Here is a 16,772-nt window from a genome sequence, read left to right as displayed (position 1 = left end):
TTTTTTATTTCTTTTTTCAAAGAAGGAGGAAAGAAGAAACAAAACTTTTTTTTTTTTTTTAAATGGCTTCAAAGCGGCAGGCAACATCTACAGTACCTAAGGTGGCTTCTTCTCCTGCGATTTTACCAGCACAACAACCTAAAGCTACACCACCACCCTCTCCCCCCTTGCCAGCAGTAACGGTAAAAGACATGCAATATATAATGGGAAATGCTATATCTCAAATCAGAGGGGAAGTGAAAGAGCTTTTAGTGGAGAATAATATTATTTTGAGGCAAGATATAGTTATGGCTCTAACAGGACTTGCTTCTGTGGTTGAGAAGTTGGACTCTAGAGTGGAAGAAGTTGCAGATAAGGTGGAGGTTCTGGAAGATAGATTTGAAGGTATGGAAAAAAGGATGGAAACTTCACAAGATGATATTGTTATGTCTCAATATAGAGAAATGGAGTTCGCTTTAAGAATCAGGGGGCTGAGAGAAGACATGCAACAAGATTTGAGAAAGATTGTAGCAAATGACTTTGCTGTCATTTTGGACAGAGAGAAGGAGGAAATATTTAGAGAAATTGAAAAAATATTTAGAGTCAATTCTTGGATTGCAAAGCAAAGAAATCTGCCAAGAGATGTGGTAATCTATTTTGGGAAGAGATCTCTGCATAATGAAATTATACAAGCTTTTTATAACAAGAGATTTCAGATTGCTGCTCAAGATGTTATTATTTTAAAGGAGATTCCATCTAAAATTTTAAGAAGAAGAAAAGAGTTTGCTTTCTTAGCCGATGAACTTAAAAAAAGATTGATGCCACTCAGATGGGAGATTCCGATTGGCATTGTGGTGAGTCATGCGGGGATACGTTATAGACTTAATACTGTTTCTAAAGCAAAGGAGTTTTACAAGTCGGTCCTGGGAGCACGCTCACCACCATCTATGATGCAGAAAGTTTCGGATGGCAAGGAGGCGGAACAGCAGTCTGAAGAAGTAGTATTGATGGATAGTGGAAAATTACAGGCTGAGTGGTTGCAACAAGCAGAGATGAAAGAGCAAAGAATGACCCGGGCAGCCCATAGACGTAAGGAAAAGGAACAACAGAAGAAAGATGTTAAAGAGGTTCTACAAGAAATGGCTTCGGTGCCTGTGGGAGGAGCAAGACCTAAGAGCTCTGCAGTACATTCTTCAATGGCAGATCTTCAAGCAATCTTCTCCAGGCTTTTGGTCATGGGAGATGGTAAAGCTCCTGACATGGAATGCTAATGGCCTCAACTCCCCTCAAAAGAGAAAGAAAATATTTCATTACTTAAAGCAACATAACAATGATATTATTTGTTTGCAGGAAACACATATTATTTCTAAGGATCAAAAATATCTAGTTAACGCTCGATTGGGATCTCATTTTGTATCTTCTGCTCCTGGGAAAAAAGGGGGAGTAGTTATTTATGTTAAGCAAAATCTATCAGCCTGTTTAGTAGAATCTGATTCTCAAGGGAGATATGTTATGATTGAAGTGGGTTTGTATGGTAAGAAAGTACTTATAGTGGGATTGTATGCACCAAATCAACAACAGGAACAATTTTATAGATTTTTACATCAAAAACTAACTTTGTTGGATTATAGATCTGTTATATTAATGGGAGACTGGAATGGTGTTTTAGATACACAAAGAGACAAAAAAGGACCCTCTATTTCTTTTAAACAGGCTAAATTACCTAAAGCTTTTTTTGACTTGAAAGAGGATTGGGAGCTGCAAGATTATTGGCGTGAACATAACTTGGAGGAGAGAGACTTTACCTTCTTTTCGGACAGACATCAGTCTTTTTCAAGAATTGACTTTTTCTTGATTACAACCGATTTATATTTTAGGGTAAAGAATGTTAAGATTTTCCCTAGGACATTGACGGATCATAGTCCAGTTTGGATGGAACTGGTTGATGAAAAAGAGGAGAGGAGATCTTGGAGGATGAATGAAAATTTATTTAGACAAGAAAAGAATGTTCAAAAATTAAAGGAGCAATTAAAGGATTATTTTGCTTTAAATATGTATAAGGGAACTTCAATGTCAATGGTCTGGGATGCAGGCAAAGCTTATATGCGGGGGATTTTGATACAAATGAATAAGGTTCACAGACAGAAGCAGGTGTAGAAACGTAAAGAGTTGGAAGATGAGATTAAATTAAAAGAAAAGGCTCTGATTTTAAATCCCACAGATGAGAAGATTAAGGAATCTATAAAATTGCTTAAATCACAATTTCCCATGTTGATGGCTGATCAAACTGCAACTAATTTATTGTATATGAAACAAAATACATTTTGTAATGCCAATAAACCAGGGAGATGGTTGGCTTATCAATTGAGAAAGAAGCAGAGACAGAGAACTATAGATAAAATAAATTATAATGGTAAGTTGGTATATCAGAAGGAGTTGATTAAGAAATCTTTTTTAGATTATTATCAAAAATTATATATGAGTACTAAAGTACAGGTTTTAGATATAGATAATTATTTAAAAGATGCTAATTTTCCTAAACTAACAGAAGATCAGAAACAAGAAATTAACGGTCTGATTACTAGTGAGGAAATTGAGACAGTAATTAAAGAATTAAAATTAGGTAAAGCACCGGGTATGGATGGATTGACATCTATTTATTATAAAACTTTGGTACAAGAGATGATTCAACCTTTAAGGGAGCTTTTTAATAATATATTACAGGGTTCAGCGATCCCCCCGTCATGGGGTAGAGCTTTTATATCCTTGATTCCAAAAGAAGATCAAGATCTCACTTTACCAAAGAATTATAGACCTATATCTCTTTTAAATGTAGATTATAAGATTTTTTCAAAAATTTTAGCTAATAGACTTATGAGGGTCCTGCATCATGTAATACATATGGATCAAACGGGTTTTATAACTGGAAGGTATATGAAGAATAATGTTAGACAAATTATTAATTTATTAGAATATTTAGATAAAAACAATCAAATTTCTGCAGGATTGATATTTTTAGATGCTGAAAAAGCTTTTGACCAGCTGAACTGGCAATTTATGTTAAGATTAATTGAGAAAATGAACTCTGGAGAAAATGTTTTACAAGCTCTTTGTGTTATTTATCAAAAGCAAACGGCACAACTTATAGTTAATGGGGGTTTGTCAGAGGTGTTTTCAATAGAGAAGGGGACTAGTCAGGGTTGTCCATTGTCACCATTGCTGTTTGTTCTAACTTTGGAAATTTTGTTAATTAAAATTCGAGAATCACAGCAAATAAAAGGAATAGAAGTTAACAAAAAAGAATATAAATTAAGGGCTTTTGCAGATGACTTGGTTGTTACTTTATCTCAACCTACTTATTCTGTAATAGAGTTATTACAATTGATACATCAGTATGGACAGGTTTCGGGTTTTAAAATTAACAATAATAAGACTAAAATATTGCCTAAAAATATGACTAATTTGGATAAGGAGACTTTGGTTAGGTTGACAGATTTTGAGGTTGTTAACAAGGTAAAATATCTGGGGGTTACTTTATCTGTTTCTAACGCCAAATTGTATAAAAATAATTATGAAAGGTTGTGGGTCAAAATACAAAGAGATTTGGAAAATTAGGAGAAGCTGCAATTATCTCTTTTGGGGAGAATTGCGGTGATTAAAATGAATGTTTTGCCAAAGTTTCTTTTTTTATTTCAAATGATACCCATTTTAAAGAATGAGGTTAATTTAAATGAATGGCAGAAAGGTATCAATAAATTTATCTGGGCAGGGAAAAAACCAAGAGTAAAACTTAAAATTATACAAGATATTCGTGAGAGGGGTGGACTCAAGGTACCGAATTTGAAATTGTATTATGATGCTGTGGCTTTAACATTAATTAGTGATTGGGTTAATTTAACAAATGTAGAAGTACTCCTCTTAGAGGGTTGGGATTTGCTTTTCGGATGGCATGCCTATTTAATTTTCAATAAAAAGGTTGACAGGGTTTTTAAATCTCATATTTAAAAACTTCTTTACTTTGGGTTTGGAAGAAATATTATAGAAATGATTTTAAAATTCCATTATGGGCTATACCATGGCATGCGACAGAAGGGATAAGGAGAGGAGTCAAGATGGATAGTGTTTCTTATGCACAATTACTTAGATGGGATGGTAAAAATTGGCAATTAAAATCTCTGGAAGATTTAACACAAGAAAATATTATTTATTCATGGTTTCAGTATAGACCAGTGGTTCTCAACCTTTCTAATGCCGCGACCCCATAATATAGTTCCCCATGTTGTGGTGACCCCCAACCACTTATACATCACTGGGTGCCAGGGGCGTGGCCAAAGAAAAGGGGAAAAAAATGGCGGACAGCCTTGTTTGGTGACCCCCGTGAAATGGTCGGTCGACCCCAAATGGGGTCCCGACCCACAGGTTGAGAACCACTGGTATAGACAAATAGTAGAGAGGTGGAAGATAGATTGTAATTTGGGTTTGCTTAGAGAAGATGAGAATTTGTTAAAACAAATAAAAGATCAAAGACGAACTCACATTAAGAGAATTTACGGGGTGTTAGTAGAGTTGGATTCAGAAGCAGAATTAGTTAAAGAATGTATGGTTAAATGGGAACAAAATTTTGAGGAACCGGTTTTATTAAATACTTGGGAGATTATTTGGGTAAGGAATGTTAAATTTACACAAGCCCAAAATTTAAGGGAAAACTTTTATAAAATGTTTTACAGATGGCACCTTGATCCACAAAAAATGTCTCCTATGTATTCTGACTTGCAGCCTAAATGTTGGAGATGTGGATGTTTGGATGCTACTTATTATCCTATCTGGTGGTTATGTAAAAATATAAAAGCTTTTTGGATTAAAATATGGTGGAATATTCAAAGAATTTTCAGAAGAAGGATAAAATTTACCCCACAATTGTTTTTGTTAGGTATTGTTTCTGATTGTGACAGTAAAGAGATTATATTGATGTTAAATTTAATTACAGCGGCCAGGTTGTTAGTAGGGCAATGTTGGAAGAAGGAATCTTTGCCTACATTGCAAGAATGGTTTTTTAAAGTTTCTTATTTGGCGGAAATGGCAAAGATTTCGGCTTTCTTGAAAGATCAATCGCAGGAGAAGTATCTCCTGGTATGGAAAAGATGGATAGATTTCATACAATATAAGTTGGATATAAAAAAATATTACTTAGTTTTTGAATAATTTATAATTAAAGTTTAAGATATTTCTTAGATATTTTCTTTTATTTTTTTTTATTTTTTATTTTTCTGTTTTTTCTTTTCTTTCTTCTTGTATTTTTTTATATATTGTTGTTAATTATTTTATAATTTGTTTAATTAACGTATTTAGATTTGTTTATGGTTTATAAGTGTTTCAAGATTCTTTTTAAATTTTTTTAATTAAGCCTGTATTCAGCTCTGGGAAGACTGGGGGAGGGTAGGGGAGGGGTGGGAAGGGGTGGGGGAGGGGAATCTTTTTTTTTTTGTAAAACCTAAAACTTTTCAATAAAAAAAAAACTTTAAAACAATTGGAAAACATGAACATCATGTCTTTTCCCCACCTCTCCTGCAAAAAATAAGGCTGCCAATCATTATTTTTGTTGAATCTTGGAAACCTGACTTTTTCCAGCTATCAGTAAAACAACGTTCAAAAGGAATATTATTATTAGTCAGTTTTAATCTAATGTAAAGTTGTGTGCCTATTTCTGCATTTGTAAAATCAGAGAAATTTCAGTTATAGTCTTCACCTCAGAGAATTCCTATCCATCCCACCCTCAATTTTGCAGCCATGAAAGCATAAAAATAATATGAAAAACCCCAAATGACTCAAATTGTTGCCAGGTTATCCAATCTGACTTTTGTGACTAGAATTGGTAATCTGGAACACTGCACAACTCTTTTAAAAGAAAAAGAGGCATCAGAAAGGAAACATTTCTTTTAAAGGGATTACAGGTAGTCCTCAATTTATAATGTTGGAACGATTGAAAGTTACAGTGGGCTCTGAAAAAGTGACTTAGGACAACTGTCAAACCACCGCCTCATATCATGTGATTGCAATTGGTGTGTTTGGCACCTGCTAGCACTTATGACTGGCTGCAGCATTTTGTGGTCACAATTGAATTTTTTTTCCTTTGGAACAGCAATTTTCTAATCAAGTCTATTGTTTCCCATATGCTATGTTTTTTTTCTTTAGCGCATGTATTTTTTTTTTTAAAAAAACTATTCGATACAGATATACAATCACTTCATCCAGTGTACTCTGTATGCAAGAATCTTTTGGAAGCAATATGAAACTGGGTCAAAAAAATATTTTTTTAAGATCTATTACTAATTTTTAAACATTACTTATTCCTCTTCCAATGATTTACAGACCTGTTTTGTGGATCAAAACCAAAACTCAGATGTGTTTACTAGCATGCTTTCCTTGAACTAACATTCTGTTTTCTGAATATTCAGAACATACACACATTCTGCAACAGGATGTTTATTGGAGGTAGGAAATATACATTCCATCACAATTCTGTAATCAACTGTCACAGGAAAATTTTAGTTGAGTGCGAGTGACATCACTACCACAGCATCAACAGGAAGAAGAGGAAGTGTTTTCGTGTTTATGCAGATCTGGCACAGGGTTCGGGTATAAAAATGGGAGTAAAACATGCATACCACTTGGCACTGCAGATTTCTCATCAGTCAGTACATAATTGTTTCTTAAATACCAGCAAGCACTGTTTCCAGCACTGAATTATTAATGCAATTACTGAATTATTCCACTAGTTGTTCTTCAAACAGCATAAAAACACCTTTTTTCAAATCCGCACATGGCTTTAAAGAAAAAAAGTTTTGTTTCTTCATGTACTGTATTAATGGATTGTTTAGAAGATTAATATTCAGAAAAATTAAACTAGATAAGGAAAAAATACTGTACCATCCCAGTAAATTGAATTCTTTTGCAGCTAGAGATATGAAGGAAAAGAATAATCCAGATAAAATCATGTATGAAATGAACATTTCCATTAATTTTATAGTATACATGGCTTCTACCATTTTAAGGCATGTAGGATGTAAAGCTGGTGGCAATCAGCAGTAAGAGGACTATCACCTGCCAGTCAGTGTAGGAAAGAGGATGCTGGATTATATAGAGCTTTTGATGTGATCAAACAGCAATGTTTGCTGTTTTCCTTCTGGGAAAAAGATAAAAAAATCTCCCATACGTACATCACAACATTCATAGAAAATATTAGAAAGTTTCATGGACTACAGGTAGGCCTCAACTTACAACAATTGACCCCAAAATTTATGCTGCTAAGCGAACCATTTGTTAAGTGAGTATTGCCCCATTTTACGACCTTTCTTGCCACAGTTAAGTGAACCACTGCAGTTAAGTTAGTAACAGGGCTGTTAAGTGAATCTGGCTCCCCATTGATTTTGCTTGACAGAAAGTTGTAAAAGGTGATCACATGTTCCCAGGACACTGCAACCGTCATTAATATGAAACAGTTACCAAGTCTTTGAATTTTGATCACATGTCCATGGGGATGCTGCAATGGGCATAAAGTGTGAAAAATTGTCATAAATCACTTTAAGTAATGTTGTAACTTTGAATGGCCACTAAATGAACTGTTGTAAACCAAGGACTACCTGTAGTCCTCGAGTTATGACCATAATGGAGCTTGCCTATTAGGGTTGAAGGCTGGGAAAACATTAAAGGAACTGTCTCAAGTAATGAACAACTGTCCTTGCTCTCTCCAGTTCATTTGGTAAAGGAATGCATGGGTCAAGTGGAGAGCAGGGGTCGGGGAGACCCTGGGAAGCCTAGCGCAGGCACAAGCCCACCTCTCAAAGCTTCCCCTCATTTCAGCGCACCACAGATGATTGCCTTGCTAGGGAGAAACAATGTGGAAGCAAAACACTAGGCACACCTGCCTTTCCTAATTCTGCCCCTGCCCTTCCTCTTGCCTTTCTGGTGCAAAAAAAAAAAAAGAAAAGAACCAGAGCTTTCTCCTCTGATCAGCTGGAAAGTGGGAGGTTGCAAAGCTTTCCTGTCTGAGATGTGATGGCGTAGTGGTTAGAATGCGGTATTGCAGGCTAATTCTGCCGACTGCCAACAGTTCGATTCTCACCAGCTCAAGGTTGACTCAGCCTTCCATCCTTCCGAGGTCAGTAAAATGAGGACCCAGATTGTTGGGGCCAATATGCTGACATTTGTAAATCCTTTAGAGAGTGCTATAAAACACTATGAAGCGGTATCTAAGTCTAAGTGCTATTGCTATTGCCATCCCTTGCCCGGCTTTGGGAAGCCAGCCTTTGCAGCTTCAGGATGAGCTTCCTCTGCTTAACTCCCCTTCTTTCTCTCCCCCAGAAAGCCACATTTCTTTAATAATAAAAAAAAAAAGCTGGGAGGATCAGACTTGTTAATCTTGCCCCCATCTCACCCCAATTAGATGCTAAAGTTAAACACTCCCTCCACTCTATCCCTTTTAAAAACCTTACCTTGACTCCAGGCTGAAGAACAGAGAACAAAGCAAACAAGGAGAGAGCGGCTTTTTCGAAGCTTTTTCCCTAGAACTGAAGGAAGAAAAAAGACCATCTCCAACGTGCAAGAAAATGGAGGGTGCTGGGTCTTTGCAAGTTTTAGCTGTCTCCTTCACTGCCTGTAAAGGGCAGTTGACAGTCTAGCCCAGTGTTTCTCAACCCTGGCCACTTGAAAAATAAACGGACCATGCTGGCTGGGGAATTCTAGGAACTAAAGTCTACCTATCTGCAAATGGCCATGGTTGAGAAACATTGGGCTAGGCTTTCAGTCTAACTGGGCGCTACAGGGTAGATAAAGCTTACAAAGACTCAGCCTCTTTCATTTTCTTATACAAGTTTCTAGTTGGCTAATTGGAGATGAAGGTTTTTGTTTTCCACTTCTAGGGAAAATGCAGCTGTGGATGTTCTTTTGCCATGCCTAAAGGGTGTAGGGCTCTGGATGGGGAACAACAGGCTTCACCCTATACCCTGGTAAGATGGAGCGGCTGTGAGTGGGGGAGCTTCTCTGTATCCAAGAGTTTATCATCTCTGGTCTTTGATGGGTTTGCACTAACCCAGACAGATCCTGGTGTGTAATCTGGACATCCTCCTGAACTCATGGCTCCTGCTTGAGGAATCAGTTATGCTCTTCCTGGATTGAGATGCTTTTCTTTCATGGTCATTTCCGGTTTGGACTACTGTAATGCATTCTGCATGGGGCTACCCTTGAATAGCAATAGCAATAAGACTTATATACTGCTTCATAGTACTTTACAGCCTTCTCTGAGCAGTTTACAGAGTCAGCATCTTGCCCCCAACAATCTGGGTCCTCATTTTACCGACCTCGGAAGGATGAAAGGCTGAGTCAATCTTGAGCTGATCAGAATCAAACGTCTGGCTGTGGGCAGAATTAGACTGCAATACTGCACTCTAACCACTGCACCGCCAGGGCTCTTCCAGAATCTGGAAGATTCAGCCGGGACAAAATGCGGCCATGACACAATTTGCCACCCAAAGTTGCTGGATACAAGATTAACTGCAGCAAGGTTACTAGTAGGTTTATATTGGAAGAAAGATTCCTTGCCTACTTTAGAAGAATGGATATTTAAAGTATCTAGTTTTGCAGAATGGCAAAAATTTCTGCTTATTTAAAGGATCATACACAAGAAAGATATATTATTGTATGGGGAAGGTGGATAGATTATATTCAGAAAAAGTATGGAATTAAAAAGTTTCATTTATTTTATGAATGAATATTAAATATTATAGAGAATTGTTTTATAGGTTATGGAGTTAAAGGTTAATTATGATAAAAAAAATTCTCTTTTTTTCTTTTCTTTTTTCTTAATTATTATAAATTTTGTTATTATTAACCCTGTATTCTGCTCTGGGAAGTGAAGGGAGGGGGGTTGGGGGTGGGAGGGAGGGTAAGGGGTTTTTTTCCTACTTTAAAATTTTATTGTATTTTTATAAATGCTTGTATGTTAAAAAATAAAAAATTTTCAATGAAAAAAAAAAGATGGCTGTCAAATACATTTCATAAAAGTTTGGGTGCCCTAGAGATGGCGCATATAACACGTCTGTTGAGCAAGTTGCATTAGGTGCCAGTTTGCTTTCAGTTCCAATTCACATTGTTGGTTATGACCTTTAACGCCCTACATGATATAGGGCTGGGTTATCTGTGGAAGCAATTGAGCTTGACACTCATGAGTTAAAGCATTTCGACTTGTGGATCCAGAAAAAAAGTATTCTCTGCTGTTGTGTCCATCCTTTGGACTATCCCACCCCCCAGAAGTGAGACAGGCCCCCACACCCCTGGCCTTTTGAAAGAGTTGGAACTCTGCCAACTCACATGAGGTTTGCAAATGTGGGATTGGTTAGCATCTTGAAGACCCTCCCCCCCCTCCTTATTGTATGCTTGTTTCATCTGGCTCCTTTTATTGAGATATACCGGTAATATTTTTATATACTACACAGGCATGGAGACTCAATTCATTTAGTGACATGTGAGATCCTCTAATGATGCAGTGGGGGGTGCTGGGATAGCAGTTGTTCAGTGACAGTTGAGGGCATCTTGCTTATTGACTGCTTTGCTCAACAACCAAGACCAAGTCCCAACTGTGGTCATTAAGTTAAGATTACCTATAGTTCTACTTCACCCTTCATATGTTTATAATTATTTTAGCATTACATTTTCCCATGCTTTGTAGCATATAAGGCAGCATTATAATTATTAACATTACATAAAATGCTTCATAGAAAAACCAGCAATATACAAACCTGTACTTTGATTATTTGATATATATATCACACTCTCTTTTTGGCAAATCACTGAACAGAATTATCTAGGAAAGGAGAAAAAGCAGTTATCTTAATTATATAAAAATAAACTTAAAATCAAAGGTTAAATTTTGTTTCTTCTTTTAAAGAAGAATGTTAATTATTTTTAAGATTCCCTCTTCAATTTCAATTCAGCATTGGTCCACTGCTTAGATTATGTGGCATTCTACTGATTCCACCTATACATTCAAACACAAGAATCTGAAACTATATACATTCAAACACAAGAATCTGAAACTATATAATCAAAGGCACTGACAGATATACTGGCTTATTCTATAATTCAACAGTGGAGTCTTAAATGAAATCTAATTTTAAAAATCATGTCTTTTCTTGCAAAAGTCATCATGTTTGTGTTACTACATGTAACACTATTATTTCAGATCTCAATTTCAACACTTTTATTTCAATTCTTAAAGCTGGGTTATACTACTACTATATAATGGGTATTCAAATTGTGCCCCATGTATAGGGAGAATGACTGAGAATGCTAATTCATCTATAATCCCTCTGAGGATTATCAGAGTCCCTCTGGGATGCAAATTGGTGGTTTTTAAATTTAATAAATAAATACAATCTGCGAGATATAATACTTCAGAGAGGACCCTGCCAAGCGAGGCCAAGACTTTCTTCCTCTTGTCAATATTTGCAATGCTGCTGAGTCGGAACTGAGCACACAAGAGGGCTCTGCCTTTTCCCGACTCTGCCCTGGGAGGTCGCAGCTCAACCAGGCCCCCAAAGCTTCCCCTGCCGGCTCCTTTGTTCGGGCCGGGAAGCCTGCAGAGGGACCTATCTCCATTTGCTCCCCGGCCTCTTTCTGCCCCCTCTGCCCAAACCAGTTGCAGGGACGGGCGGGCTTGGAGCGTCGAGCGGGAGAATGGAGTCCCCCAGCCCAGCCCGCGAGCCGCCCTCACCTGCACGCCGGTGTAGTTCTCGAAGAAGAAGAGCACCATGCTCTGGTAGATGGTGTAGAGCCGGTCATCCACCTGGTGGTAGAAGCGGCGGGTACCAGGGTCGAGAGCAGCCGCCAGGCCCCCCAGGCCAGGATGTAGGTCGGCGCGGTGCCCATCATCACGGCGGCGGGCAGCACGTAGCGCATGGAGTAAGTGTGCAGCACCAACGACAGCAGCATCTTCTCTCCTCCGCCGGAGCTCTCGGGACAGGGCGCGCAACTCGCCTCCGCTCCCCACGCCGGTCGCCGCTGCACTCAAGCGCTGCCGCTTCTTCTCATCACCGCGGGCTCCGATGGCCGCCCAGGGAGAGGAGGAGGAGGAGGAGGAAGGAACGGCCCTCGGCAGCCGAGGTGGAAAGAGTATGGGCGGGCACGTGGGAAGGAAGCAGCCGGGCGGAGCTCACGCAAGCCCTCATCCTCAGGCAAACGTCGCCGCCGCCGCTGCCGTCGCCCCCTTGGCTGAGGCGCTCACCTTTTCTCCTGCCCGGCACTGGCTACAAACCAGCTCCGCTTAGGCCGTCGGGAGCTGCCGAGGAGACTTCAGGGGTTGGCCGGCCTAGAATCCTCTCTCTCCGCCTTTGTCCTTGCTCGTCTCCCGTAAAGACACGAATAGTTGGCCGGGCAGGGACGGAGAGGCTGCGGCGGCGGCAGCTAGCTCGGGGGCGGCCCTGCTCCTCGCTCTCCGGCAGGCGGGAGCTTAAGCGCCAACGCCTCGGAGGGCCCTGCCGTGACTCACTGAGTCGCCACTAAAGTTAGGTCAAAAAGAGAGTAGACTATTAGAGTAGAATAAAGTAGAAGCAGGGGCTGCATTGGTAAAAGAGGTCGAAGAACAATAGTAGAGGGGTTTCACCATGACATACAGGTGGTCTTCAACCTCTTCATTTAATGGCTGTTTGAAGTTACCAAGGTGCAGGGAAAAGCGACTTAACCAATGCTTTTTTTGTTAAAAAAAAAAGTGCCAGAACTCACAAGTTATACAACCTGCCTTGCTTACCCTACAAGGTTCCATCCAAAAAAGGTGCCGGAACTCCGTTCTGAGTGTTCTATGACAAAAAAAGCCCTGGACTTAACAATTGTTTCTCGCATTTATGACCATCATAGGTCCTCCCCCCCCCCCATGGTCATATGATTAAAATTCAGGCACTTGGCAGCTAGCATATAATTAGGACAGTTGTAGCATTTCAGGATCATGTGATTGCCATTTGCAACCTTCCATGTCAGCTTGAGACAAGCAGAATGGGGAAGCCAGATTCACTTAATGACTGCATGGTTCACTTAACAACTGCAGTGATTTGCTTAACGAGCATGGCAAAAAAAAAAATCACAAAATTGGGCATGACTCACTTAGCCACTTTCCTTAGCAATGGAAATTCCTAGCCCTAGCATTCTGAGTTAACAATGGTTCAAGTGCAGCAAAAGGAAAGAGTAGGAGAGCCATTGGCAGTGAGAGGAAAAAAGCATAAAACTGGGCTATATGAGCTGCTATTTGGGGGATTAGTATCTTTCATTCTAATCCATGTTACAAGGTTATGAGGCTAATGCTGAGAAAATGTCAACTACATCGCTTATGGTCCTTCGTGGAAAGGAAAGACAGGATATAAAAATGTGATGAATAATAAACTATCCATGGAAGAAAAATCTCAGGAAATGCCAGTTACATTTTTCCCTTGAACATTTTGGCTCCAATGCTGCTGAAAGCCAGTTGTGTAAATTGTTCAAGCTGTGATAGTCCCCACAGTGGTCCCATCTGCTATAAGAAAGAGTGGGGTATCTATACAAGCTGAAATTTCCAGAACCAAGTGGACCATGAGCAACACAACAGATGTATATTAGAAAGTATATTAATCCCATTTTACAACATAATGTGGGTGTAGCTTAATTGCCTTATTGCAACTGTCTTCTGTAAATTCTCATCTTCCAAAATATGCAGGATCTGCAACTGAAATTCCAATTAACCTGATAGGCCTAAACTGCCATACCTAAAGATGAAGCAAACACTTAAGCAGGGTGGACAAAAGCTGGAAAAGCTCCCTTAGAGAAAGTAATTAAAAAGGAACCAAGTTTTTAAGGAAACAAAGAAAAAAATGTCACCTGAATAGTTGGGTCTGATCACATAGGAAGCCCTTCCCCAAGTTCCACTGACCAGAACAAAGCAAGGACTTTGGGGGGGGGGTTAAAAGGGATCCTGAAGCCCACCAACTCTGAGTCATCTTTGGACAATAAGTGTGGATGAGTGTGTGTGTGTGTGTGTGTATGTGTGAAAAAGCTAATAGATACACATTGCAACCAGTAAAGTTTGTTATTTTAAATTCACTGGGTCTCCTTGTATTCCAAAGAACTATTTGTGCCTTAGTGTTCGGTTGAAAGTGATTTGAAAATGACACTCAAATCACTTTCAACTGAACACTGAGGCACAAACAGTTCTTTAGAATATAAGGAGACCATAAGTCGAACCTCGGAACACAGGTGTAACATTAGATTTGGAGAACCAGAATTACTTTGTAGCTGTAGGACAATTAAAGTTAAATCTCCTTATAATGATTCTCCACTAATATAGTGAATAAAATTGTGCTTTCCCTCTTGCCTCTCCGTAAAAATCTCAGTTACTTTGACCTTTGGTGGAACAACATGTGAAATGGAGAGTCTATTCAAAATACAGTATCTCTCTGCAGTTTAGATTATAATTGTGAAGCTCTACATCAGCTGAAACCATATTGATGTAGATTAGAGAACATTTTATACCTTTTTTGTGCCAACACAAGGAAAGCAAGAGAACCAAGGAACAGGGATATGATACAATTATTTGTCACCCGTTAAGCACCATCCCATTCATATAATTCAAGTTGTAGCTTTTTTTTTGTTTTGTTCCTACTGAGGAATCTGAAATTTTGCAGCACAGATGTGCTATATGTTTACTTTAAACTAGACTTGTGAAATGACCCTTCTCTGGAGAGATTTCTTCAGTCTGGATCCAATATCCAGCTACCATATTCAGCCACAGTGTCTCCCATCCTCTCTGCAGGATATCAATTTGCCATTCCTGACTGGAAGCAACTCCTCACAAAGTTTGATTTTTGTCTTAAGAAGGGTCACTAGATATCTGAACAGAGAACAGAGGTCACAGACATTTGGAAAGGAGGACAAAAGGAGAAATGAAGGATATACTAACTGTTTAACTTTATTGGCATCTAGGATAAAAATTACAACAAAAAATAGCAAAAAAAGTGTACTTAGACCTACATGTATATGAAATCACTTTTCCCTCATCAAATAAACCTTTGGAAGTCAAGGATAAAGCATTTTGGATTTTACTCTAGCTAAAGCAGTCTTGCTTAGGCTGTAGAGCAGGGGGTGTTAAATTTGCAATGTCATGCGATGCGTCGCGACATATTGGACTTTTTTTTCCATTGCCAGCAATGGGGTGGGTACAGTTTCGGCATGACACATCCGGCCCGCGGGTTGGCAGTTTGACACCCTGCTCTAAAGGTTTCCAATTAGGTCTGCAATTCCCAGAATTCTTCAGTTAATATGGCAAAACATGGTGGCCTTAGAATACTTGGAACTGGAGTCCCAAAATATCTGGAGCACATGAGACCAAGGGAAACTTTCTTAATAAATCTGGTGAAAAATAAAAAAATATATGAAGTTGGGGATATTCTATTGTTATTTGGGTGATGTAATTTTAATCAGTTTCCTGGAAAGGTTATAATTTGTATTTTACGAAGAGGTACTTTTTAATATTTTAGTTAGTTTTCTGCTTATAAAAGACCTCAAAAAAATTTCCCATTTTTTTCTATCTATGAAATTTGTAAATAGAGTAAGAAGATAGAAAGTGAAATTATATATGAGCCGAGGTGGCGCAGCAGTTAGGGTGCAGTACTGCAGGCCACTTTAGCTGACTGTGTTCAGCAGGTCAGCGGTTCAAATCTCACCGGCTCAAGGTTGACTCAGCCTTCCATCCTTCCGGGGTAGGTAAAATGAGGACCCAGATTGTTGGGGGCAATGTAAATATATATATACATTGCTTACTGGTGTACACCGCTTAGAGAGTGCTCGCACTTAAAGCGGTATATAAGTCTCATAAATAAATAAATAAATATTCCAAATAATCAAAGTGATTGGGTTAGAATGTAAATATGTGCAGTAACTTTGAATGTGTGACTGAGTGCCCTAAATCTCTTCCAATGGATTCTGCATGAATTTAGCCATACATTTTTGTTACTTGCCTAACATATATTTTAGTAATATTGCTCTCATATAACTCCCAGGAGTATTGTATGAAAGGAAGTGGAGAATGTTCTTTCTGAAAGCATGAAGTGGGAAACTTTCAACTACTATTTATAGCAGCATTTAGGCTGTGGAAATCCCAGACATTATCTGCCTATTTATAGTGATCTTTTTCAGTTGAAAACAAATTGCCACAGACATACTGCACTTTTATCAGTCATTTAAAATTGATAACCTTTATGTTTGAAAAATAGTAAACTCTATGGAAAGAATAACATTTTGTAATATATGTTGTTTCATACAAATAAGTGTCAATGTGACATATAAAAAAGACCCAAGATATTGGCAGAAAGATTGACTGGTGGACATTTACACAAATTCAGTTTAAATATACAGAGGACAAAAAATTATATGAAATCCAAAAAGAGCCGCAAGAATTGGATAAAATTATACATGGAACAGAAATAAAATTAATTAGCAATTTACATAAATACCTATTGAGATATAAAATGGAAGACGAGGTTGTCAAAGACAAAATGATTAGATGGGCAAAAAATTTCGGATATAATATAGAATTGGAGAAATGGGAAAAAATATGGGAAATAAATATAAAATTGACTATGTCAGCGGCATTCAAGGAAAACCAGCTGAAGATGTTTTACAGATGGCATCTCCACCAGCAAAGCTTGCCAAGATGTTCCAGAACAATTCGCCAACATGCTGGAAATGTAAAAAAGTACATGGAACATATTATCATTTAT

The 16,772-nt window shown here is 38.4% G+C and overlaps 1 pseudogene; it reads right to left on the bottom strand.

Annotated features, from left to right (window-relative positions):
- Positions 1–10,731: 10,731 nt before the first annotated feature.
- Positions 10,732–12,622, bottom strand: LOC120307086 (annotated as a pseudogene).
- Positions 12,623–16,772: the final 4,150 nt, after the last annotated feature.

Source organism: Crotalus tigris, unplaced genomic scaffold (assembly GCF_016545835.1).
Source record: "Crotalus tigris isolate CLP2741 ecotype Arizona unplaced genomic scaffold, ASM1654583v1 scf7180000017764.6130737, whole genome shotgun sequence".
NCBI classification, from domain to species: domain Eukaryota; kingdom Metazoa; phylum Chordata; class Lepidosauria; order Squamata; family Viperidae; genus Crotalus; species Crotalus tigris.
The sequence above is the reverse complement of the archived record's forward strand: the minus strand, read 5'-3'. Positions and strand labels throughout refer to the sequence as shown.